This window comes from Tyto alba, unplaced genomic scaffold (genome assembly GCF_018691265.1).
Source record: "Tyto alba isolate M040663 unplaced genomic scaffold, T.alba_DEE_v4.0 Super-Scaffold_7, whole genome shotgun sequence".
Lineage (NCBI taxonomy): Eukaryota > Metazoa > Chordata > Aves > Strigiformes > Tytonidae > Tyto > Tyto alba.
The window spans coordinates 38,973,825-39,001,018 of NW_024881328.1; the positions used below are offsets into that span (position 1 = coordinate 38,973,825).

Below are 27,194 nucleotides of genomic sequence, written 5' to 3' on the forward strand. Positions count from 1 at the left end.
ACTGTGCCTCAGGGGGCGAACGACAAAACATGGCGGCCGCTGCGCCTCAGGGGGCAGCTGCCACAACATGGCGGCCACTGTGCCTCAGGGGGCAGCTGCCACAACATGGCGGCCACTGTGCCTCAGGGGGCAGCTGCCACAACATGGCGGCCACTGTGCCTCAGGGGGCAGCTGCCACAACATGGCGTCCGCTGCACCTCAGGGGGCAGCTGCCACAACATGGCGGCCGCTGTGCCTCAGGGGGCAGCTGCCACAACATGGCGGCCACTGTGCCTCAGGGGGCAAACAACACAACATGGTGGCCTCCGCACCTCAAGGTGTAGCTGCCACAACATGGCGGCCACTGTGCCTCAGGGGGCAGCTGCCACAACATGGCGTCCGCTGCACCTCAGGGGGCAGCTGCCACAACATGGCGGCCGCTGTGCCTCAGGGGGCAGCTGCCACAACATGGCGGCCACTGAGCCTCAGGGGGCAGCTGCCACAACATGGTGGCCACTGTGCCTCAGGGGGCAGCTGCCACAACATGGCGGCCTCTGTGCCTCAGGGGGCAAACGACACAACATGGTGGCCTCCGCACCTCAAGGTGTAGCTGCCACAACATGGCGGCCACTGTGCCTCAGGGGGCAGCTGCCACAACATGGCGTCCGCTGCACCTCAGGGGGCAGCTGCCACAACATGGCAGCCACTGAGCCTCAGGGGGCAGCTGCCACAACATGGCGGCCGCTGCACCTCAGGGGGCAGCTGCCACAACATGGCGGCCGCTGCGACTCAGGGGGCGAACGACAAAACATGGCGGCCACCGCACCTCAAGGTGTAGCTGCCACAACATGGTGGCCGCTGCGCCTCAGGGGGCAGCTGCCACAACATGGCGGCCACTGTGCCTCAGGGGCCGAAGGAGAAAACATGGCGGCCGCTGCGCCTCAGGGGGCAAACGACACAACATGGTGGCCTCCGCACCTCAAGGTGTAGCTGCCACAACATGGTGGCCACTGTGCCTCAGGGGGCAGCTGCCACAACATGGCGGCCGCTGTGCCTCAGGGGGCAGCTGCCACAACATGGCGGCCGCTGCACCTCAGGGGGCAGCTGCCACAACATGGTGGCCACTGTGCCTCAGGGGGCGAACGACAAAACATGGCGGCCGCTGCGCCTCAGGGGGCAGCTGCCACAACATGGCGGCCACTGTGCCTCAGGGGGCAGCTGCCACAACATGGCGGCCGCTGCACCTCAGGGGGCAAATGACACAACATGGCGGCCGCTGCACCTCAGGGTGTAGCTGCCACAACATGGTGGCCACTGTGCCTCAGGGGGCGAACGACAAAACATGGCGGCCACTGTGCCTCAGGGGGCAGCTGCCACAACATGGTGGCCACTGTGCCTCAGGGGGCGAACGACAAAACATGGCGGCCACTGTGCCTCAGGGGGCAGCTGCCACAACATGGCGGCCGCTGCGCCTCAGGGGGCGAACGACACAACATGGCGGCCACTGCTTCCATCAGCCGTGCTGGGGCAGCTGCTTCGGAGGGTTCAGGTGGGCGTGCGCAGGGTGAACAGAGAAACGGGGTGCCAAAATGTCACCAAAAATAAAAAGGTTATTTTCCAAGGTGCTTTTTCAGATGAACTGTAAAAATGAGCTCCAGACAACCTATTCCTTTAATTGCAACTAATATTAGCTGAGAACAGGTAAAGTATCTTTAGTTCCCAACAGCAAAGCCAGAATTATCCTGTCAGCTGGGAGTAAAAGGCAAGATTGCTCCTTGCCATCTTAAATCGTTCCTCAGCTCGAGTCAAATGAATCCGAGTGAAACAGAGCAAAATAACAGCTAAAACTTGATCATTCTGCCCAGAACAACAGATCAATGAATGATTAGGGAAGCTGATGTTTCTCATAAACACTACCAAGTCTTCTTAACATCTATCGGGGAAGGTTTGCTGTGGCTAAGGCACCGAAGAGAGCTATATTTGTGGGGTTTTATTTCAGCTGCAGACGCATTATTTATCCAGTTGTTGAACCTGATCTGGTAAAGCCCTCGCTGCCTCCTCTGATCAGCCACGTGTCCCCAGCACGGGAGTCGGAGCAACAGCAACCTGCTACAGGGGCCAACTCATGATTTTGGGACCCCAAATAATTAATTATCTTTTAGGTTAATCTTCTCCTTTTCCATAAAAGCTAAGTACATTTTGAGTCTGCTTTGATCTCATCTTGAAAATGCCAATAAACGCAAGCACAGGAGATGAGGATCACCTGAAGAATGAGTGTGTTTAATTCACGAACATTAAAAAAAAAAAAAAAAAAGACATAAAGAATATATATTCAGCATATTCACTCAAGAGACAAAGACAAAAGCTTTTGCTTTTCCGGCACTCGTTTGCAGTGAGACAGGGGTGCTTTGGTCCCCAGGGAAAGCCAGGGTGCCACCCCTGGGGGTATAAAGCACGTCAGCTGCTGGGAGAAGCCCGGGGAGGCACAAGGGTTTCCACAGGGAAGGGGTTTCTTCTTCCGCCTCAAGGAGGGAAACAGAAAGCGCAAAGAACTTTAAATTAGCTATACACAGGCAATAAGCCAAGTGGACACTTTTCATCCCATCTGTTGCAAATACAGTAATTTCTATTTTCAGGGGCTATCCATTTCACAAGGCAGCAGCAAGGCTCCTCACTCGGTTCAGCTGCCAGCAGATAACAGACGTCTGCTGACTCTGATCCAAGGAGCTAGGCTGACCCTCCAACATGAACTGTGTGCTTTGTCATGTTACATTAAATCCTAAGAAAGTCAGATTTCTAAGTGATACAAAGGGGAAAATATTTCCTAAGCACATCGTCCTTTTTTCCACCTAAACAAAGTTTAACGTGCCACAGCAAAGCCATGATTAAAATAACATGAACAGTCACCACCACGTCATCTCCTTCAGAAGCTTTTCACACCTCAAGTTGACTTAAGCAGAGTATTTCACATTTTGCTTTTTGATCAATTAAAAGATATGCAATTATATCTGGTTAGAACTGTGCAACATCCAGCTGGCCGAATTTGTTTCCTGTTTGCATTATGAGGAAAAAACACAATACAGCAAAGACAACACTTGCTTAACTTTAAACAAGTTCTTAGGGCAATCATGATATCCACCTTCACAAAACCCAGTCGGACATGTTGGTGAGCGTGCTGGTAACCTAAACCACCATCAATTAATTTTTACTGTTTGTTCATACATTTTCACCCATGCAATGCAATACATCTTTCACTGCCGTAACTAAAAAAATTAGCGTTTATTGAATAACCACAAAGCAGTCTCTAAGCACCTACAGCACTTGCAATGCTAACTCCAAGGGAAATGCTAATATCCAAAATGTGGAAATAGCTAGCCTATTGCAATGTATGGAGCACAATTAGCTGTTCCATGCATCAGTCACTGAAGGTTATGAATTTTTAATGGAATGATAAACTGAGATTTTTCAAAAGAGTTCAGGAGACGTATTTATGGGATTCAGGCGCATGGCTGTTGCCAGCTTCTCTCAAAGCCCCATCCATAACCATGAAAAATACGTGGTACATACTGACATTTCTCACGTATAAGAGGACATTCCATTTAGCGACATCAAAGCTAACACAGAGCACGCACGTAAGGAATTTTGTTCCACAACAAGCTCACGTCTTGCCTCCTTCCACGCTGTGCATCCTTCGATTATGTCAACACTTGTGAAATTGTGATGTTAGGCCCTTCTGAGCACCAGCATTTTTTCAGACACGCTGTACAAGCTTCAATAAAAATCCCTCAAGTTTGAGCACGCTTATCAATATCTCAATGTGGATTGTGAAAAACACTTTTCTGGTGCCTGATCCGGAAGCAAGTGGTGTATCGTAACTAGAGTTGCCTTGGCAGCTGCAGAGAATTTATTGTCCATAACACTAAAGTTGCAGTTTAGATTCAAACTTGTTACCAAAAAAAGAGGAACTTTCAGTAGCCTTTCAGTTTACTTTAAGATGTATTATAGGCAGAGGAAGAGATTAGATGTAATTTTGTTAAGAGCTGTACCTGAGGAGTCTTGCACTGCAGCATGGCTGCAGAATCAAACTGTGATTCAGTTATTTAAAACAGCTGGTAGAAACTTTATATCATACTCTTGTCTTCACAGACATCTAGTCTTCTTTGGTAGTATGCTTACAAAATATTAATAATGTCCTGCACAGAAGATCAATGGATTGAACACAGCATTCGATTTCCTCTAATTTAAAGTAGCAGTCAGTTAGATGCATCTTCTGTTAATGCCTTTGGAAATCTGTAAGTGACGATTTTGCCACATAATTTGTAGAACTCACCTTGGGTGTTGCCGAACTAAAGCTTTGTTTTCTGAATGGTTGGTCTTTGATATTTCATTAGTCCAAGAGTGAGACTTTTCATACGTTAAAATAGGAGAATTAGCTGTGTAGCTAGTTATTTACTGAGTTTGATGTAGGAATCACAGGGTTGCATACATGAGGTAAGTTAGGCTGAGTCTGAGCTAATATACATTACAGAAGAGTCAAGGGAGGGCTTGGAGGCAAAACAAATGTCAGTCTAGAATCCATTAAACTGGAGATCAATGCCCAAATCTGGTGTTTGGAAAGGAAGACCCATAAATAACACATAAGTGATGGTGACGGACAAAAAGATGGGGAGCCTTTGAAACGTGTATCTTGACTCATTTTAAAAAGCACTGCTGGGAAAACAATGTGTGATGTGAAAAAATAAAATAAACAAAATAGTAATAAAGAGAATAATAAAATAATGTTGTGTTGGGAACATCAAATGGAAATAATAGGTAAATAACAGGACCAAAAAAAACCCCTTTTTGCTTTCAAATTTGAAGTACAGGTTCTAAAGACGTATCCAAGTATTCTTCCTGTTGACTTGCTGAGTTACACTTAAGCTCAGGTGTCAGCTTGCGCCATGTGTCCATGCATGCTTTTCAGTTAAAAAATATCATCTGAACAGAGAAAATGATCATGCTTACGTCAATATCTGAGTGTCTTCCCAATGTTTTCTGTCTAAAACATAATTCCTCCGTATTGTGCATCTGCTTAGGAAGTATCTGACTTTCAGGCACAGAGGCTACCCCAGTGCACACAATAAATCCTAAGTTGTTTGTGTTATCTCCTAGAGAAAGTTTTCACTCTAACAACCTAATCTTCACAGCTAACATCTTTCTGTTCTCAGGAAAGCTATGGATGACTATGTATTTAGCAAGTCAATAAGAATTCTGACATTATATCTGTAATACCTGATTGTCCTTCAACATATTTGTGGAGTGGTTTCCAAGGGAGTTTATTGTATCATCTCCCAAGGGAAAACTTAGTCATAAATTAGATCAGAAAGACTAGAATGAGAGCATTATGCTGTTACAAAATGTTTTACCATTTGGGATGTTTAGTAGGAGCTACATTTTGCAGAAACTCAAATCACATGAGCTTATAGTTGCCCAGTTACAGAATTTTCACCTGGATAAATTGATGCCTTTTGCTTTCTCTGCTTTTGGGAGCTTCAATGAAGTAAATCATTTCTTTCCAGGCAACATAAAATTGCACAAACTGCTACTTCATAAAGCAAATAATATCAACACTCTGGAAGGATTTTAAGAAAGTAATAACCATGGGAAAACACAACCCCTTTCACCAATTTCCCTCAGACAGCCTTAGCCGGTGAGAAGCTGTGAACACGTTCAAGGGTCTCGGGATGCTTTCACCAGGAAAGACAAAGCAAGGGCTGTCTTATCAAACTGGTGGCTGAAATGGCTTTAGAGAGGCAGTGCAGGCCTGCAGTGTGAGCACTGCATTGGGATGTCTGTGTCCACTATCAGCTTTGACATTTCTTTTTTGAAGTTAGATGGTATAGTCCTCGGAGCAGAGGTGCTTTCCTAACAATGCAAGGAGCCTTGACCCCAGTTTTTACCTTCACTGCACAATGCTTCACAGTCGTATTTACACAAAGTGCTGACTGCACTGCCACAGGCATCCTGAGATGTCAGTCGACTGAACTAAGTTGATGTATTTATTTTGGAAAAGCAAGATATCACCAACAAAGGAGAAAAAAACATTCAGTTCCTCGTTGTTCCTACTTGTGATATTCTAAATCCCCGTGATGTTTTTGCTTGTGTCTAAGCTGAACGAAGTCTTGGGAGGCTGCTTACTTGTTCCTCCGAATCACGAAACAGGTTAAAGCATGTCAGGGAGACCACCCATGCCGAAGGGTCCTTCGCACAGAAAGAAAATGGAAGAGGAGGAGGAGAAGCAGGACCGGTGCTCACTGTCTCTCACAGCTGAGCAGCACTCCCAGCTCCTCCAGTCTACATGCAGGCTGAGAGAGCAAGTGCATGATGTTTTATACGGGGAACAAAAAAGGAGAGGTGAAAAAGGATGTCTTTCCAACAGTGGTTATGAGAGGTCAAGTGTCTGACCAGAAGTCAAATGGAAGAATACACATGACGAATGCAGTGGAGTCTGTGACAGGGCATCCAGAATTACACACCACTGTAAGCAAGCTGCCTGTGAAGATCCTAGGAATGTTTTGTGGGCTTTTAACAGTACAAGGAGGTTTTATTTATTCATTTAATATATGATGAGTGACAGGCTTTGTACATCAGACAGTGTGATTTCCCTTTTTCTAGCACACAGCCAGGTTAGTTGGTATGAATTACAGGAGAATCTATAGTTAGCCAGATAAATTAAATGTGCTTATTAAAATTTCTCTACCATCTACTGTGAAAGCAATGGGAACCCTTGGTTGGCACGATTCCCGCTCCTTGGAGCGATGCAGAATCCCAGAGATCTGGTACAGAGGTGGAGCTGAACAACAGAACTCCTATATTTTTCTATTCAAACTGCAGGTGAAGGTGTCAGGCCACTCCTGAAAGCAAAAGGTTGTTTCTATTTCTGGAGGCAGGATCTGACTACACATAGTGAAAATGTGTTACCCTTGCCAAATCTCAGCTAAACATTCTCAGTCAGAATTTTGGTTGTTTGCAAGAAGCAAATAGCTGGCTGTCCAATACCAAAAAAGCAGTTAAGCTTACTTTTTGAGAGCTTTGCTTTCCTTTCCCAAGAAAATACTTTCTTAAAAACATACTTCCATTTTGTTTCATATGTGCAACAACTGCTCTTTAAGGAGTATTTTAAATCTAGTTCCTGTGAGCAACAGACTTTATTGGCACCGTAGGACATTTTTGAACACATAAATTAGTGAATATTGGAGGAGTTGTTGACTGTTTGTCTGGTTTCACTGAAGAGGAGAATCTTCATCCAAATACTGGATTTTAGCCACTCTTATTTCTAGCTGAGCATATACAAATATATCATCTGAGCTCAACAACACACCTACCTATTGAAACTATTTCAGCCTTTGTAACTCTAATCTCTTCAAGAATAGAAACCCTTGGGAGATTCATTAATCACTGGCTTTTGATTAGGTTTATTTCCATTAAGATAAAAACTGAAGAGGCTTCTTGTTGTTTTTAAAGCTGTGTTTTTGTTTTGTTTATCAAAAAGCTGGAGAATAGCTCTGTTATTCAGGCTTTAATAGATTGTTGAGAGTCTCCTTCAAGGATAGATAGATCCATAATTTATAAGATGTGAGCAATTAGTAAATGCATCTGATTTTCAAATTCAGAGGTATTCTTTAGGAAAGACACATAAACTCAGGATTTTGAGATTATGCAGTGTGCCACCAACCAGGAAAACAACCTCTAATCTGCTGTGACTGAACTAACCGTAAGATTTTTCTCTGCATTAATTACACTACTTTTCTTCAAGGGGGCATGTTAAAAACTTCTCCCACTCACAACACTTTCTGTGTGGTTCCTGAACTGAGCAAGACACACAATCTTACAGGAGATGGGAGCTTTTTTAATCATGTCCAGAACAACCAGACACCTTAAATATACCATTGTTCCTATATGCAATTATTGAAACAATGAACAAATGGTGGTTCCCTCAAGGTACACAAACATCATCTTTTTTTTTGTTTGAATTGTAGGTGAGGTGGGGGTGTGGTGGTGGTGGAAAAGTTCTGCATAAAATTATTTCTTTCGTCTCCAGGAACAAGACTAGAAAAAGTGGTTCGCTCTTGATTAAAAAAAAAAAAAAAAAAGAAAAAAAAAAAAAGCATTAAGAGTCCAATAGAAAAGGTAATTTTATTAAAGGAAAAGATGGGACACGGGGCAAACGATTAGAGAGAAAAGGGGAACTGGTCGTGACCAGAAGTAGAGAATGACAGTATGTGTGTTTCCTAATGCAAGGCAGATTCAGGCAGCTGTCATTCTGGCATTATCTAATGTCTGAGTGCTTGAGTTTGCAATCTTACTGCTTTATTTTTCTACCATTTTGTTCTTTTTTTAGGGGAAGCATGGCAGGAAAAGTGTAATACTCTGTACAAGATATAATTTCTCTCAGTGCTTATCACCAGCAAATGATTGGACAAGCAATCTTTTGCCAATGGCTTAATTAGAGGAAACCTCTATATTTAATAATGTTCTTTAATGTACTGAACCACACACAATAGCTTGTTGAATGAGAAAAAGCAGAGTGGTTATTGTCACAGCTAAGGATGGAAGAAAGGTTCAGTCATTAAAAGTCATCACAGAAACAATGTTATTAACTATACAGGAATAATCTCAAAGGAGTTCCCAGCTGATTGACAAGGATAAAATAATGCAGGAAGCTAAAAAAGGGCCTCTCACTTCACCTGTTTTTATTAATACCCTTATTACCTTTCCTTGAAAGACAGCTTTTCAAGAGCTATTAATGTGCTTAATATTAAATAAAATTAAGCATGGCAGATTTTGAAGTATGTCTTCTGAACTGCTAAACAGAGGGTGCTCACCACTACATCCCTCAGCTGGAATGTGCCCTTCGGCAGGAGCAGTCCAGCAGCCAGACCCCAAAAACTCACGATCCACCTGTAACCCTGAGACGCTGAGCGCTGCATCCCAGTGAGCCAGGCTGTGTCCGGAACCCACAGAAACTGCAAAGTTTGGGCTGAGCGGACTCAATTTGTCCATTACTGCCTCCTTAACCTCACTGACCACACTGGGGACGTATCCTCCCTCGGAAAGGGGATGCAGGAGGCTGAGTAGTCATTCAAGACCAGGCTTTAGCATACCCAGCAGAGATTTCTCTTCCAACAGGGCCCTTCTCTGCCCAACGTTGGCAGTTGGCTGTTGGCTTGGTAGTAGCCCTGAAAACGTGTCCGTCATTCAGTATTCAGGGACACAAGGAAAGAAAAGATCTCACTCAAGAGAGTGAGAAAAGGGAATGCTCAAGGACCCAACTACATCAGAAGGCCAGCAGTGGTATTTCATAGATATTAATTACTTTACAGTCTGTAAACTATATAGAAAGTACCAGCTGCTGTGAGCTAGGACCATCAAAGGTCAGATTATCATGAAATCATTACAGGGGAGGCTGCTTTTACTTAGCATATAATTGCTAAACCTAAGCTCCCTCCATATAACCAATAGGAAAATTAATTATTTAAATATTATTTTTCCTTTTTTTTTTTTTTTACAAATACTATTACCATTTTAATTATACCAGTATTAATTTAGCTCTAAAAAGTGCCTGAGGATTTTGCAGAATTAAGTTTTGCCACTCCGGAGTTTTCAGAAATTTCGGATCTTCTGCCTAGCATACGTGTGTGTATATATATCTCTATATAGCTTTTATACATATTTACAGATATACATATATGCTTTTTAAAAAGTCTGTGTATTTGTATTCCTGCAGAGTTTATTGTCTTTAGATATTTTGGGTGTCTAAAAATGCAATCCTTGAGTAGTTTCCTCACTGAACTGCATGATGCTGTGAAATAGAAAAATCCTGGCTTAAATGACAGTTCTTTTTCAGTTGAGCACAACCAGTTCTCATTCTCACAGCACCCAGCCTGACTTTTAAGGCTGAATCAGCAGATATAATATCAGGTTACAGTTGCAGGCATTTCTGGCTCCAAAGGACTTTTATTTTTTTATTTTTTACCCAATTCTCTTCTACTTGTAGCAACCAGTGCTTTTGAAAGCCAACTGGGAAAACAGAAGATGGCAGATCAGGGGTATTTTACTCCTAGAGATGAAGCATATAGTCCATATACTCAGTGCCATTCCCCCTGTATCTACACATGCTATTTCCTAAACTACAGCACGTGTCCAGATATTGAAGCCAGACAACTATCCTTTCCATATTGCTCAACAGCGTGTTTGCCCAATTATTTTTCTCCTCCCTCTTTTCTTACATGGTCCTAGGCAGAAGAGACACTTTGATTTCTAATGGTTCATTGTTCACAGCTGCTCTGAATTTCAGTAACTTGCTTGCATGGTCCCACTGGCCAAGGGCTGTGTTGGCCCTTGCCTCCTGACCTGCTCTTCCCAAGTCCCACCAGATGCACCAAACACACCCTTCAGGCCTCAGAAACACCTTATTGAATAAATAAATCCATTCAGTTTCACTGAATTTATTCAATAATTGCATTTACTGAATTAATTTGTTTCGTGAGCATTAAGTTGGATAGTGTAAGTCCCAGTCCTTTGAAGGCGATAAACATAATTTCATAGGCTTTAAATCATGGCCTTAATTGGCCAGGGCATGCCCCAAAACATCATTTGGTCATGCAACAACCTTACACAGATATTTCTAGGAGGTCTCAAAGCCAGTCTTTTCTGTCCCTTAAGGCCATGAGATATGACAGACTTGTTACATGCAGCTGCACCTCACATGCTTCAACATTCTGAAAATATTATATACATAACTATATAGTGAACCAAATGCTGGCCCTTCTGGTTGTCCGCTCTTTTAAAATATTGTGTGTGTGTGTGAGTTTGCACAGGTTGCACTATGTACTCTGCAAGTCCTACACACCAGAGGCAGAAGTGGCTCATGTTTAGCTCTCTGACGCACAGATGCAGCAAGATATTTACAGTATTTTTCCTAACGGGTTTCCATGGATGGCTGACCTTTCAGCTGAATACTTTAGCATCCTACTTCGCCAATGTCTGTTAGAGTACCTTCCTATCCCTATTTGACCCTGCCAGTCCTTGAATATTTGATAGTAAATTAAAGCGTTACAAACCAAGGGAAAAGTTCTGTCCAGGATATAACCCTCGCAGACCTTAATTACACTTGGTGTGAATCTTAAAGGTCTGTCATTGCAAGAGCTTTGGGCTTTGGCTTCTGTTGAACCAGAACTTGAGAAAGAAGGGCCTGCCGACACCTTCTCAAAAGCAAAGGGTTTTTATTTTACTTGACATTTGCTTGTGTGCTGGCACTGTCCTATAGTTAAAACTGCTCCCAGGTATTGACAGCAATTAATACACCATTTGAGGTTTTGTTTTGCTACACTAAACAAGCCAAGCTCAGCGCTTCTAGTCTCCTCTTCTTTTAGAAGCTCTCTATTCCCTTCCACCAGCTCAGTAGTTCATCCCTCTGCTTCTCTGTTCCCCAAGAGAGGATTTAGCAAATTTTCCTTTGCCTTCATAAAAATGCCATCTTTTCATCCCTCTCTTTCCCATTTCTGCTATAAGCTTTCCAGAAAAGGGAATGGTCTGTGAAAAAAAGCATGATCTTTTCAAGTAAATGCTTACAGTTTAATGAAGAGCTAAAAACTGGCTGTTCCATATAAACATTTCTTTCAAATTACTCATTAAAACAGACCTGTTGATAATGTCTGCACATCCTGTACTACAAATCCCAGCAGTCCTGCCATTTCCATTGAAGGTTCAATGGCTTTTCCAACAATTCACACTGGGCTCACATGGAGTGCAAAGACTAATCTGTCTCACCAGCACCTAAAAATCATCACGCACTCCCTATCTACAGAGATAATTATAGCCCTAGCACTCCAATGGCTTTGCCTCACCAGAACATGATAAAAAACAGTACAAATTGCTAGATGGGACTCCAGTAACCCAAGTGACCAGACTTACAGCAAACTTCAGGGAACAAAGAACTGACCCCTGGCTCTCAAAATAGCATCATGGCCTAAGGGATAACACCTGCCGGAGAAACTTCACTATCACAGCCTTTGCCACCCTCACGACAAATTAGACTGAAGATACAGATGCGAGACCAGGATCTGAAAGGCACTGGAGGCTCATTCTCATGGCATTTAACATTCTGGTGTTTCCAAGAACAAGGCAAACTGCATTTTCCTTTTCTGCCGAAGTTAACTCACAGGACACTTACAAATTAACGTGTCCTTTGCTTTGGCTGTTCTTGGTAAGATTTATAACTAAAGCTGAATCAATTAAAACAGACAGAACTCTAAAAAAGCATCGCTCTAGACCAGAATTTCATCATCTTCCCCCTTAGAGTTCCAAGAAGTGAGGGGAGATGCCCAAGGCCAAATTTACCTAATTGTTCCACAAGAAATCATTATGTTTAATCACAGGCTGCTTCAAAGGAACTCCCAAGAGTTTTAATTAATTATATTCACGCTGTGTCCTTTCATGGAACTGAAAATATTCCCCCTCTCTTTCCTTCACCAGCAAGCCATCACTTTCAGCACTGCAGGACACCCGAGGAAGGGGACTGGTTAGAGCCAGCAATGGGACTGCCATGCACACGTATGTGTGCCCACGAAGGGGAGGGCTACAGAGCGGGTGGCTGGGCAAAGAGGTTTGCCTGCTTGCACATTTCCTCACAGCAGGTATTTCCCTTCTAGGAAAGTTGTGCTGGGATTAATTTCAACTGTAGTGACAACACTGAAAGTGTATTTCAATATTAGCAATTACGTGATGGGCCAAGTAGAAGGAAGTATTTTCCTTTCAGAAAAGCAAACTGGCTAAGGACTGATCCAGTGAGCTCCTGAACTGCAGCACAAGATCGGGAACTCCCTTTCATGTCCCCAGAGGCCTTGATGTGCTTACCACAGCTGTAGCCAGCTCCCCCCCTCAGTGACATCCATCTTCCTCAGCAGAGGCTTGGTCTTGGTTCAGGCAGGAGGACAAAGAACCATGCTAAGGCCAGCTACAGCAAGAGGACTTCAGCTGAGCTTTCACTAAGAGAAGACTGGAACTGAAACTCCAGCACTTTGGGATGGAGGCAGAGGCACATATGTGTGGGCATGGACTGGAAAAATAGCCTCGCTCCATAAGCTAAAGCATGTGCCTAAATGCTTTCTGAATTCTGCCTTCAAGAATGTGCTCCAAACCATGCAAGTCATCGGCCTGTCCCTGCTCTGTGAAGTACAAAACCACACACAGCTGCTGCTGTCATAACACAGATGGAAATGTCTTTTTTTCTGCCTCAGGATGTCCTCCCCGGGTGATGTCAGCATGTCAGACTCCATCATCCTTTCCAACCTAACAGCATTTTGAAGAGAAAATGATCTAGTCAGAAGAGCATCGTTAGGTAAAACGTTCCTGATACCTCTCTCTGAAGCTATGCTTCATGCAAAACTCTGGCTGGCTCATCTTTTGCAGACCAATGTCTCAGAAGACTGCCATGCTGCAGACATTTGGGTTTAGTTCTTTCTTGTCTTGTCATGTTTCCTGCTTTGTTATGAAGAAATTCTTGGCGTAACCCTTAAATAAGTCCAGATGGCAGCCCTGGCTTAAGACATGGAGCATTCCAAGCCTCCCACCTCCAGTATCTGACTTACCTAGTGTGGGAGCAGAAGTATTTATTCTCTTACTCTCTGAAAACTAAAAATTAATCACAGCATAGCGTGATGCATTGTGGTGGGTCATAACCAAACAGGCTCCACCAGAAGCAGATCAGGATGGATGATAAAGTTTTGCAATGGGTGAAGATGTTCCTAAATTAGCAGAACCACAAGCTCTGCCTTGAAGGTTTGTTCAGAGTCTAGCTACAGTTCTGACTAGCTCTAGAACTTAATGCACAGCATTCAGCTTTCTAAATATCCTAATCATGAGGAATCAGGTGACTGTGGTAGACGACTGGGGTGCTAAACTGGTCTCTGCTCCTTGGCTCCCTGTGCTTACACTATTCCGCGTGTTTATGGATTTTTGGAGACAAACTACAGAATGTGGAAACTGCCAGTTTAGCAAGTGCAAACACACACTCTAGAAGGACAGTGCTACGCCAGGCACGCGTCTTCATCTTTTACAGTTCCTGACCGCCTTCCCAAGGTCCTGCTTTTCCAAGCAGTAGTGGGAATCTCTGGCAGCTGCTGAAGGGCTGACTGTGCATGGGGCAGCCAAATATTCTTCCTGCTCTTCACGTTCTGACTGAACTTTTCTCCTCAAACCACAACACTTGGCTAATCAACATCATTTAAATTTCCATATAGATAACACTTGCTATTTCTGAGGCAAGCTAAGCAAGTTACTCTTTATCAAAGCTACTTAAGTGCAGAAGAAAACTCAGTACAATAAAGACAGGGGGGTAGGATAAAGAGCGAGGGAAAGAGCGCTGCCTTCTAGGTGGGCAAAAATGCTGACATGACAAATCTTCCCTCTTAACCAACTTATTTAACTTCTTGAAAGCTCATGATGACAAACTACCTGAAGTGGAGCGGCATGGGAGCTGATATCCCTCAGTGTCCGCTGCAGTAAATTATTGACTGGCTCTGCTGATGGAGATAGAGAGAGGTGATAGTGTTCCATAACAAAGGATAAATGGTAATACCCACCATTTCTTTCCACTCTGCAACCAAGCTGCTAGTACAGAGTGCTTAGATTAGGAAGTCAGTGCTATTAAAATAAAATGGTTTTCTCCCTTTTTTTATTTCCTCCCTAAGGTGAACAATGGCTATAAAAAAGCCATATATTTCCTAATAAATACTAAGCCGTGCTAGAATCAGATAACTGAGTTTATGCTAAGTTCTAAAATGCATTTTTTGGCAACAAATAGTCATTCAGATATCAATAAACATTGTGCACTTTATCATCATCCTGCTGGGTCTTCAGCTGGCAAAAAACCTATTTATGTTATGTGTTTTCAATTCCCAATTTCTCAGTATCCTGCTGCTGCTATTCCCGCCCTCTCCTCATCTCAGAGATGACTTCTGAGGTGCACATGTGTTGCTACTGAGACAGCTCTGCTCCTTTGTACTTCTCCTGCGTATCACTCAGCAGAGATAAGCTTCCGCTTGCTATGTCACAGATGCAGGCGGGGGACAAAGTATAAGAGACTTTGAACAGTTCCTGCTGTCCTGAAAATAGTGACATAACTAGTGGCAACTCCACGGCGTGGTTCCACTTTGGTAGCTATGGATTTAATTACACATTCTGGAAGGACACAGCCATTAGCATATGCATGAAATGCAGTACGCAGCCTTTTACTAGATGTCTGTAACTACTGCAAGGCGCGAAACGTGGTTCAGGGAGTGGGGCACAAGGGAAGGAGGAGGTCACGCCAATGCAATATCAAAGTAGCAAATGGAGACAGAGGCCTGGGAGCAAGATCCCTCCAGTCTGCAACGCTGCACTGAGATCATCACAATAAATAGGACGCTGTGAAAATGCTGATTAGAAGCAGCGCACAGCTTCTGTTTCTCAAAAAATCCCCTGGTGCTTACTGACAGTGAGCGGAGAATCTGCTCGTTTTGCATCATACAGGCAGATCAGCAGGGGAATAGTGCTGGAAAACCTGCTTCGATCCTCTGCTGTGTCCATGGTGAACGCCCCTTGAAGTCGGCAGCTACCCTGTCAATCTCCAGGCGAGAGATTGCCCAGCACACCTCTCGCTTCCCACTGCCGCAGCCGCGACAGCTCCCTTCCTACCACCTTTAACTCTCCCGAGTCTCAGAGTGGCAGCTCCTGGCAAACCCAAAGGAGGATTGCACTGGCTTCCTTTTGGGGAGCACTCAAGCCTCTTAATGGAAGAAAAAGGCTGCTGCTTGCCCCCACAAACCAGCTGCTTTCCACCAGCCCCCCTGAAGCACCGGCACTAAGCGGGTGCTGTGCCAGAGCTCCTGCCATCTGCGGCTCCTGCACGGGAAACAATTCCCCGAGCAGCTAACGTGTTGACCAGCTCTCATCCCCAATCCTTCATGAGCTGAAGGGGCTGTGTTTGACACTGGCTGGTGCTGGCACAGGTCCTGCACAGCCACCTAACCACAGGCTTTTACTGGATTTTTTTCACTTGGCTAGATATTATTCAAAAAGCACAAAGTGCTGTTGCTTTGATCATTTATCATAATCATATTTCTTTTATCTGAAAAGCCTCAGGTGCTAGGCATTTCAGCCATGGCCAGTTTTGTGGCATGGGCCATTTCGCTTCCTCCCAAAACCTGTTTGTAAGTGAACAGTAGTTCACAACCTGCAGGCAGAGCCACAACATTGGCTCTAACACAGCCCTAGCAGCTTCACAGTTAGGATCAGGGCTGCCCATGGCTGGGCTTGCAAGTCTCACCTAACACCCCACAGTCTGTTAGTGTCCGGTGATAACCACGAGGACAGGCTGCCTTAGGAGCCAGAAACATGAAATTACTAACAGCATTTACCATCTACTTGCTAGGCAGGTACAAAATCACAAAATCTACATGAAGCAAAGCAGAAAGCAACACTGCGGCAAACAGTGATGCCGTCACTACAGACACAGCTTCACTCAGCTCCTAAGTGCTCTCAGATTCAGGCAACTCCTAAACTTGCAGGTTCCCAATTTCAGAAGATACTATACCTGTTTATTAGGTCCTATGACATAACATACAATTCCTACCTGCCTGTCCTGGTTTGAGCCCAGAGGGCAACTGAATACCACGCAGCCGCTCGCTCACTCCTCGCCCCTCAGGGATGGGGAAGAGAAAATAAAACAAAAGGCTTCTGATTGAGACAAGGACAGGGAGAGATGATTCATCCATTGTGGTCACAAGCAAAAGACAAATTCCATTGGGGAAGTAAAAAAGAACATCAACTTAATTTGAACACCACCACCAACACTAATTTACCAATCAGAGTAGGACAATGAGAAACACAACCACATCTTGAAAACACCTTCCCCCCATCCCTCCCCCTTCTTCCCAGGCTCAGCTTTGCTCACAGTTTCTCTGACTCCTCCCCCCAGCAGCGCAGGGGGTTTGGGGCTGGGGGATGTGGTCAGTTCAACACCTTCTCTGTGGTTTGTTTCATTTAAGTGAGAGATATCTAAACTGTCCTGCTCACTTAACTCACCTCATCTGTCATAACTAATCTCTTCCATGAGTGGCACAAGGATAGATAATGAGAGCTCGGGAGGCTGCAGGGCTCTGCTCAGGAGCCAGAGGCGAGGGAGAGAAGCAGGTTCGTGAGCAGCAGAAAACAGAGCTGCTGGTTTTCCTTAATGCTTCCTGGGGGCAATTTTCTCGAGACTAATAGTGTGGTGAAGCTGGAACTGCAGAGAATCCCTGTGCGGAGGGCACTGCCTTGGGTCCCTGCCATCTACCCTCCGATTATTTTTCCAGTCATTGCTGGAACATGCCATCACTGGAAACCCTACCTGACTGACTAATTTAATTGAAACCAGACAATGGAAGTTAAAAGGGAAGGCAATTGTGTAACAAGTACACACAACCCTTGAATGCTTCAGAAACCTATCTGTAAAGGGACTGGGTAAGGGAGACAGAACTAAAGAAATAGCAAGTTTATCCACCCATTTATATTCCCTCTTCTCATATTCAAGCCAGAAGCCAACACATACTGGAGTGAGTTGACTCAAAATCATTTATGATTTTGACCTCCAGCTTGGAATGAAATCCAAGCAGTGGGGACACCACACTAATGATGCAGGAATATTAAACCCGTAAACAGAATCTCCTTGGACAATGAGGATCAGCAATCCCGGTAAACTACCCAAAACAGGTGTGGATGACCTGAGTCTGGGCTTTAAACAGTTGACAGTGTTGACGGTGACAAGATTACATGATGGAGGTCATCCAACTCTTTCTCCAGGTGCTTCAGACAGAAGAAGGACCAGAAGGAAGAAGACTCTGAAGGTGACAGGCCCCTGCCTTAAGCACAGTCTGGAGTGGTGAAGGGACAGTGGCCAGACACTTTCAGTTTCCTGGGTCCTGATGAAATGTGTGCCTGCCTGCAGAACGAAGCCGGGGACAGGACTGGCCCACAGAACCAGGGTGTCCCCACGCCGGCGCTTAATGCCGCCGGCCCAGCGGGGAGAGGTAAAACCACCACGGCCGAAGACGGCCCCGCACGGTAACCCAACAAGTCAAGGGCAGAGACAGAGAAGGCCCGAACTCTGGAGCCAAAATGTCAGTGCAGTAACGAAGTGATTACTTCCAGTCTGGCACTTCCTTTGCTCAAATTCTAGATTTACTTGGATATATTTAAAAAGCATTAACTATAAAAGATGCCAGCATGATTGACTGACCAGAAAAACGTAAACAAAAGAGCCCTAAATTGCATCATTTGGGTAAATATGTATTTATACAGTTTGGAAAGAAAAGCCTTGTTATTCAACTGTTGGACAGCAGCAGCGACACAGGAGCTGTTCTTGTTTATAATGCAAATCATGTAATTTGGGACACGCATTATGTGTATTAAAAATGCAAAGTAAGATCCATGTGAAATGCTGTTAATTTGCAGTAGCCACTTTTCAAAGTATAATTTCTCAGGCATTTACATATTTTTTCAGTAAAAAAATAAATTAAACAGTATTTAGAACATTTGCCATATCTCATTTGCTGGATCAAGATACTTTTTAGCTAAAGAAACATAAAAATGGCAATGGAATCTGGTAAATTACTAATTTCCTTTTTTTTTTTTTTTTTTAATCAAATATAAATTAAATATAGGAGTCTTATATTTCTAATAGGCCAAACATTTTTAATCACATAACAATCTGATCTCAGTTGAATTGTATGATCATCTTTGCCAAGTGCCAGCCCCTGGAAGAGTATTTACACTGAGAAAACAGAAGCACAGAGCATCCAACAGTAAGAAACTCCAATCTGAAGCAGAGTCATGCTCTGCGGGTCAGCCCCACACACGCTGGGCTTCAAGCAGGGATCAAGAGGGATGAAGGACCAGTTTTGACCTCCCCAAAAGGAGGGTTTGGCTGGGCCTAGCTAGAGTATCACAGCTGCTCTGAATTTTTGCTGTAATTCTGCATGTTTCAGCTCTGTTTCTCTCTCTCCATGTGCCCCTCAGAAGGAGCTTCCAAGGACCATGGCCAGGAGGTGCACACATCCACGACACACGATGGTTGCACATTTATCCCACAGTTACCTCAACAACCTCTGTGTCTCCTAAGGAGTGGGCTGTCTTCTCCCTTCCTACTGAATTGGCAGATATAATCTCTAAATTTGCAGATCCTTAAAAATACCACAGATTCTTCTTGGGGATCCAGAGGATCACTCTCTGCTTCTCCTTGCAATATCAGCTTTGGTAGGCTGCTCTCTCTGGTCCCAGAAGGGAGCCTGAAGCTGGGGTGTGATCCCCAAGCAAAGCAGCTTGCTGGCCACAGCGTGGGAAGGGGTTATCCAGAGAAAATGAAGGACAAGTAACTAACAATAGTATGCTTTCATTGCAATGCCACTCCAGGCCACGTGATATTTAGGAATGTAATTTTACGTTGACACAAAATGCAAAACCAATTCAAATACATAAATTTAGAATCAGCAATTTTATTTTCAGGTATTTTTCTTTGCTTTAATTTTGCTGGCATTTTTCACAACTGCCCATGCAAACAAGCTGGCACTCGGGGCTGGGCACCTCCCAGCTGCAAGCACCCTTCCCCTCTTACAAAAAGTAAAGGTCTGTCACCACCCAGGCCCCCCCATTTCCCCCCAGCCCCCGGCAGTCACAAGTGGCCAGAGGCCAGTAGTTCTCCTGTGTGGCACCAATTCCCACCGACGAGCTAGAGCGGGGAAACAGGATCTTTGGGTCCAAGCCCTAAACCCAGCTCTGCCGCAGCGGAGTCGGTGTGTAACCCAAGGCAAGCCATTCTGGCGCGTGCCCCGACTGCTCGCGCTCTAATCCAAACCCCGTCATACGCACTGGGGAGCCAGCGAATCCACAGGCTTTAACAATGTTTGGATCACGCCCAGTAATACTTGGTAGCACTCCTCGAGGTTATCGCGTAGAAACTATTATTTAAACCTAACTACTTTATTATGTTCCCAGCAGCACATCAAACAATAACCCTTGAAGTGCTGAAGCCAAGCCATAGTCTGCCAAATTAACCTTCCTAGAGGCCTTCTAAAATCAATTGCAAATGTTAGCTCTGAAGGACCAGGCATTCAAAAAGCAGTTTCTACCCCCTCCAACTTTCATTTCAAGTTGCAAAACCAATCCACAGTCCCATTACAAATCAGATCTGAAAAATGCTGCTTGATTATTTTTTAAAGAGCTCAAACTAGGTCACCAAAAATAGAGTCTCTAATGGGCTAAATGTGGAAAATGACTGCTCAAAATTAACAAGTTCCTGGGCTCCAGGACTAAACAAAAGCTTTTTGAGTAGATTGCTTGCAACTACACAAACTGTATCCTCTGCCACACATGGCAAAAACCCAGCCTGCCAGATGCTAAGCGATCATTTGTGCAAAGTGTAAACTAGTTTTTCAAAAAAACATAAAGGAATTTTTATTCTTAGAAAATAACTCTCCAGCTTCTTTCCCCTTCAATAGGAAGTACTTCATAAATGCAGCTCCTGAGGCTGGCGGGCTCGACCACCACAAATCAGAGGTGGCTTTCAGCTCTTGTTGCTGCTCTCAGACTGTTTTCAAGCACATGGTGGGGGACAGCGTTTGGCCCCTGGACTAACAGATCCAACAGGAGGTTTCCTTAAAGGTTTCCACACCTGCATAGGCAACAACATGCGATACGGGGCCGTTTTGCTGGGTAGCTCTATCAGAAGCCTCCATTAAATGGTTAGCAAGCCCTACCAGGCAGCCTGCTGAACCACCACGCTGAAAGCCATGTGAGAAGTCAGAACACAGGGGACTATTTGTCTTATTTTCAAAATCAGGATACCCTCAACAGAAACGTCCTGCAGCCGGTGACCGTTAAGAGCCAATGACCATACGTCAAGATACTACAGAAACACTAGTGAATGCTGGTGCATTGGGGTTCACTGTGATCTTGTGCTAGGTACTCTGGCATCAGCATTTCTGTAAGTCATAGCAACACATGCAAACCCTAGGATCCAGAGAACTTATAGGAGCACTGCTTTTTCTCAGAGCCAACATTTGACCCCCACACACCAAAACCAGTGGCTAAATCCTAGAGCAAGAAGCAGGTCCAAAGAGTGCCTACCTTGGGATGGACCCAGTGTCACACTCCTCCTCCCAAAATCAAGGAATAGCCAGCATGTCACCTCATATCTTTGCAGCATTGCCTGTGGCCCCATGCTTAAACCCAGCATTATTTTCAAGAGACATAAAGCAATGGGAGACATCCTGCTCCGAGGACAACCTCTGGCCACCATTTCACTAACACCCCTGTGATGATGTGCAGCACCTGTAGCTCTTTCCTAGGTTGCTTCTCTCAATCCTAATTCAATTTAGTGCAGAAAACTATGATAAAGGCTCTCAAAGTCATGATGTATAAAGCTCTGATAATAATGAAAATAAATGTTATGTACCGATTGCTTTCTCCCAAGAACTTTCCATGTTTTGAACAAACATTTCCATGGATAAAAGCAAGTTCTGACAAAACTGTGGAAACAGATAAGAAAAACATCCTTCTGGGAAATACATACAGGCCTCTAGTAAACAGATGTGCTCATGCTTTTGACATGAATCACCGTCTGCACAAAGCTCATGAAAAATCAATCAAGGACAAGGACAGTCTTCCTTTCAGAAGAGACTGGTTCAGACATACATTCTGGAGACAGTCTAATGAGCAAATGCCTGAAAGTCAGGAAGCTGAAGTGGTACTTTATAGCCCCACCTTCACCAAGCGGTCAGTCAAAACATTTAATCTCTGCCTGTTTCCTCTCTTTAACACAAAAATTTTGTGTAACACCCAAGACCCTTGGATAAGGGGATGCTTCAGTACATGCCAAGCAGGATCCTGACTCTTCTGTAGCAGCCTGCTGTCACCCACACTGGGGATAGGACTTGGTGATTTTCAAGGCTGAGCGTGTTTGCTCAAGAGCACAAACAGGGCTGACTTGATTTGCTCTGTATTTTATTTTTGTTGTTCATGCCTACTGGATTGCATCTCTCACAGAAATGTCACTTTCCTGCAGACAGACCAACCTCTGAAAAAAGTGAAGCATTTAAAAAAAAAAAAATAAAAATCTATGATTAAAGCCCAGCCATATGTTGGAGAGAACTCTATCTCTTCGGTTTTTCTACCTACACAATGAGCACCTTTCTGCACTTGTCCTCTTACATTAAGCTACACGACATGATTGAACAAGACATCAATAACAACATGATGTGAAGTGTAAAACAAAATGAGAAAGCTTTAAACATATATTTCTTTGAAAAGGCTTTTTTTTTTTTTTTTTTTTTTTTTTTTTCAGAAACTGCAGATCTCAAAGTACTGAGACACAGAGTTTTCCCACTTCTGGGTAGGTGGCATGAAAACAACCCAGATAAGCAACGAGTAAAATGTGGTGTTCTCCCATCTCAGCTGAGGGGTGGCAATGAAGCGACAGACTGAAGTGATACGCAAGGCTGAGTCCAAACTAACCTGCTTATTAACAGCCTTGCAGCTGGTCTCAGGAGGATGGGCAAGGAAGAAGGCACATATCATCACCTTATGCCTACTGCCGGTGTCTACATGCAACGTCCATGCTGTACACGAGGAAGACTGTGGTACAGCGGCCGCTGCTTGGTACACGCTTTTCCACCTGGCAGTGGAAAAGGGACAGGGACGTGGGCAGGTGAGATTTGCTTTGGTCTTTTTATCACAGCTGTGGAATTAGAAAGGCACTGAAAATAACATAGCTCTGCTATTGGTTTTAAGGCCCAACACTAAAATTCAAGCCCCTTAGCTCATGTTGCAATTTTAAGAGGTCAACAGATACACTGTATTAAAATTATACCGGTTTGTTTTACACTGGTATGTTCACACAGCTTTTCCTTCAATCCCTTCAGTGCAGCGAGCTGCCCGGCGCTGCACGGCGTGTAGGAGTCCGGACAGACTTTCCCCACAGTAAACATGAGTGTGGCTTTCCTGTGTGGGCAGCCTATTGCAGAGGTCTGCACAAATTCATCAAGGGTTAGTGTGATACAGTTCCACCAAAAACGTCTGTGGGATTAACATAGTTTAGACTGTAGGCAGCAGTGTCATTTCAGAATACTTGTATGTGTATGTGAATACTGTTTAGCTGGCATTCATTTTCTGTACGCAGCCGTAGGAGTTTGCGCAGGGGGAGATCAGTTTTACGGGACGACAGCCTAAAGTCTTTTGAGGGAAATCACCCACTGATTTCAGAGAGAGGATTTGCTGGCATTTTAAGATTTTTACTCAAAGACCTCTCTGTCTTTGTAGGATGCCAATACCTTTTAATGTAGACTACGATATCCCTTGTCACGTATAGAACTTCTTAAGCTTTATAAGCAACAAGAGCTCACGGATGTGACGGAGCGAGTCTAAGGGAAGGTGGATAGAGGGGATTAGGTGAGGATTCAAATCTTCATTTGTTAGGGCAGGGAGGGAGAACACAGACACTAAATTACCCCAATCTCAGCTCCTTCCCTTCTCTCCTTCCATCTACGAAACAGCATTTCCCTCCTCTTAAGCAAAAGATCCCTCATCTTCCATTTAATGGCTTTGCACAAAAGATGCAGTGTCAAACCTCAGTGCAGACTTGTGGCAGAGAAGACTGAAACCACAGATCCTCAATCAAGCTTCAGCAAAATTCACTATTTATACTCTGATTTTACACTGCTAGTTACACAAACCACTACTGTGCTCAGGCAACCAGCCCGCTGTAACCAGGTTATGGGCACAGCTCTTAAGGGAGGAAGATGGACTTTAGTCAGCTGGAGTACACAACTTACCTGGTAATTCCACACGTGGGTGTTAAACTGGTCATAACTAAATTTTACAAGGGCCTCAAATCAGGAATTATGAATCTAAGGGCTCCTAAATTGCACATCAGGACCGAGACTTCAAATAGGGACTCATAAACTTGTGATGGTATCAGAATTGCCAGTGAGACGCAGGTCATGGTAAATTACAGCAATTACTCGATTCTGTCAGCTACATGACAAATGAGCCAATTTGCCTTTGCCCCTAAGAGGTGGATCACGGATCCTGCCGGAGAGGCCACAGCTGCAGCAGGTGTGGGGAGCACTGTAAGAGAGGGCAGGACAAGGGACGGATGGGGACAGGCGGGACAAATGCCTTCCAGCCACTGCCATCATTTTGTGCTTTGAAACAAGCTCTTTATAGCACTGAAGACTTGAAAAATGCAAGTTTTTGCTATATGGCAACACTGACAAGTGCTTACTGAACACTTGTGAGCCCTTCCTTTATAGCCGTGCACAGAAGCTGCACTTTAAAGTCTCAAAAGAGAGACATGGGGAGAGCGTCAGTGCTTTCATTAGCCATTATACTCGCAGGAATACTCATCAATAGCCGCACAGTCAGTTCTGAACTTGGGCAAAGCATGTTCTCTCCATAAAAGAGTAAATAAATTAGCTTTTCCATCAATGCCTCTTGTTTTCTTGCTCGACAAAAACTAGGTTTTTATTACTCAAATTGCTTTGTGCATTAGTCAATGAAGTCCCAAACATTAAATTCTGCTCAGGAGTTCGAAAAATTCAGTCCAGATAACTTTTCTTTTGCAGCCTTGTTTTTGTCAGAACAGAAATGTTCTTTCATGTGGCTCTATTAGGCGCACACATTACAGCGTTCTCGCATCTCCCCACAAAAACCACCCGCACTCTGGAAGGCCTGTATCCATTTCTCCTTGCTGCCATCATTAATCAGCGAGCAAATCATTCGATAATAAAATAGCAGCATCCAAAACACCTGCATGTTTCTGCCACACACCAGACATACGCATCCTTTTCTAGACAGCAGTACAACATCTTCCTTTCTAATGCAAACTTCCACCCACCCACATACCACACATAATGATTCAAAAGCACAGGCAGCGCATTAATTATGCCTCTGATGTTCTCCAGTTTTTGTTCTCACCATTATCCAATTCTGAAAGATTGGCACCCCTAAATTTGCAGAAGCCTCTTTCAGCGGATGGCTGTGTCTGTCAGATGGCGGGCAGGGCAGAAATACCAACAGAGCAGCACTTGAGTTATGCCACCACCAGATCCGGCCCTGAATTTTTCCACACCACATTGCTACAGAAAAAGTTCAACAAAACTGAACTTTCTTGATTTTCTTTCTTCCCCTTAGAAGCCTGATTACTCCAAGATTACGACCAAAAATACTCTGAGTTTGTTTAACTGGCAGCGCAGAATATAAAGACAGCATGTTTTTGTTTAAGGGCACGATGAAATATTCAAGATCAAGGCCCTGTAAAGCATCCCTTTATGTACAATAACCTAAACATTGGAAAACAGTAATTTTGCTTCCTTTTTTTTTTTTTTTTTTTTTTAATTAAGGTGAAAATCATCTCAGATATAAGTAGATACAGTAAAACCCCTAGCTACTACTGTCTTTTTCAACTTCATTCATGAACACCAAAAGCTTTCTTCTCCTTTGCAAAGAAGCTTCTGCTTTCATGTTTTTGCCATGGGCTCTTATTTTTTAATAAAAATGACAGCTAATTCAATCTCGGTGTTGAACTGTTTGGGGCTTCATTTCTTATTAGAAACTATCTTTGGAGTTTTGCCATAATTTTGCTGTGTCTACAGTTTATCTGATTTTTATCGACTACTTTAATTAAAATGACTTGCAGTACAATACTAATTGATTTTGTGATAAAATAATTAATAGCAATTAATTCATTTTTGTGCAATTAACATATGTAATTTTTCCACCAGCTGTCATTCTTTACCTCTCAAAAGCCATGCCCTTAGGGCAGGAGAGGTAAAACAGCAATGTCTCTTTATCCAGGTGTCCACAGAGGACGTTCATCACTTTCCCTCATCCCAGTGCCTCTCTGAACACTCTTTGGTACTCTGAGCACCCCTTCATTGGCCCCAAATAATAACTGTATCGCTATCAAGTGATCACCAGGCAAGTTACCCAACCTCTCTCGAAGAAATGGCAAGGTGTTTTGTGAAGGCATTGCATGGGAAATGCTAAGACACTGCATTTTAATTAAGCTCTCTCAAACTATAATCATTTACCTACCGAGAGCATCGTACTCACGCTATGAAATTAAGGATTTTTTTCCCCCATTCCCACCACCTTTCTCTCTCCTGGCCCTTTGCTTTGGCATATATAAGCCTTATGACTTTTGGCAGTATAAGCCTTAGATCAAGCACGCCATCCCTGTGAAGCACACAAGGATTTTTCCAAAGAGAGCTAATACAGTGCAAACTCATGTTAAATGCTTGCTTCTTCCTATGGGCCTAAAATTACCTGGGGGCTTAGGTCTTATTTTCGAAGCAAACTCCCCAATTATAATTCAAATAACCTTTGGCTTCCAATTGAACTCAAGAGCCTAACTCCTCCTGAAATGAGGAGCTGCACATCCCATGGATCTGTAACGGCAGGCGAGCAGAGCAGGAGGAGACATGCCTGCACACTGTGCGATGCCCAACGCGAATAACCTTCAGAAAGGCATTTTGTCAGTGCTCGCAGTCCTGCAGGCTGTGAAGCACTGACCCGGGTGCAAAGACAGCCTACGAACGCTGGGTAAGAAAATTGCTTTAGAAGTGCACGGCACTTCTTAATACAGTGTCAAACACAGGGACCAGACCCCGGCGCAGCAGGCGCTTGAGGATTGTCAGTTTTTCATTTGAAAATCTCTTTCTGAGGCAGTGGCCGAGAGAGATTTTGCTGCTCATAGATGTGAAGTGGAGCAGAACAGATTTCATAGTCCCTGCTACCTATAACCATGCATCCTAAGCAATCTTCTAGACTACTGAAAAACACCAAGGAACTGCCACCTAGGTACCCCTTCACACTGCACCATAAAAACTTCCAAAGCTAGCAACACACTGAAGAAGGTAACCTAAAGGTGCAAAACAGTCCTTGACCTCTGCAGCCATTGGTGGAAGGAATTTAACTCCATCTCTCAGTTGGCAGGAATTGTCTTACCACGGTGCAAGAGAAGACGCTGCCACAGAGGCTTCATCAGGCTACGAATGTGAAGGATGGAGAATAAACGCAGCTGGTCTCCAAACAGCAGCCACTTATTTAGAGAGATCAGTGGCAAGGCTGTGATCCCCTTACCGACAGCATCCAAATCTGAC

The 27,194-nt window shown here is 44.1% G+C and overlaps 1 protein-coding gene across 8 annotated transcripts in view; it reads right to left on the reverse strand.

The window, feature by feature from the left end:
• The window catches only part of ERBB4 (erb-b2 receptor tyrosine kinase 4), a 640,083-nt gene that overhangs the window by 310,856 nt on the left and 302,033 nt on the right, over positions 1-27,194 (reverse strand). The gene's annotated exons all lie outside the window — the stretch shown is intronic.